The sequence below is a fragment of the Eurypyga helias genome, unplaced genomic scaffold (assembly GCF_000690775.1).
Source record: "Eurypyga helias isolate BGI_N326 unplaced genomic scaffold, ASM69077v1 scaffold19422, whole genome shotgun sequence".
Taxonomy (NCBI): Eukaryota; Metazoa; Chordata; class Aves; order Eurypygiformes; family Eurypygidae; genus Eurypyga; species Eurypyga helias.
The window spans coordinates 1-774 of record NW_010234302.1 but is presented as its reverse complement, the minus strand read 5'-3'; positions in this window follow the sequence as shown (position 1 = coordinate 774).

Here is a 774-nt window from a genome sequence, read left to right as displayed (position 1 = left end):
GCCTCAAGTGACTGCTACAACATGTAGCCATAAGAATGGCGTTAAGCAGAGATTAGAAATTTCCATGCTGCCCTCTGAGGAGTTGTTACAAAACAGCACTACATGGCAGTTGAAGAGAAATCAACTTTAAAACGCTTTTCTAGATAGACCCTAGCACACCCGGAAAGAAGACTGTGATTAGTGCTTTCTGGTGAATCACTATATTCCTTTAATTTTGGTTATTTCAAAAAAACCTTTTGTTGCTCCTTCATGAGCTTCGGACAGCTGCTTTTTCTCTCAGTCACTTCCAAAGAACAAATTGGAGGCAAATTCACTCGGTAAAAATACTCAGTTTACCAGAAGGTGGTGATAGAAGACCGGGTCAAGTAACTGCTTTCAAATAGCTACCTATTTTGTATGGTGCCGATATACTTGTACATCTTAGAAGTTCAATCTTAGAACTTAAATTCAGAGGGCTTGTAATTAAATCAATAAGCAACTCATATAATTAAACACCTCTTGGGAAAGCGTAAAAGGAACTGAAAATTACCATTCTCATTTTGGAAAAATTGACAAGGCCTTCCTCAGTGAAGTTTGGTGTTCCTTCTTCAATGAATGCCAGGTCCGTCAGGTACATTCCAAGGTAGGGAACGGCAGGTGGGTTACAACTGTGAAGCAAGAAAATAGGGTATTTGCCTGTAGCTGAATTTACAGACTATTTAAATAAATATATATAAACATATGTAAAATATACGCTCTATACATATATAAATTACTATATATTTATTAAATACA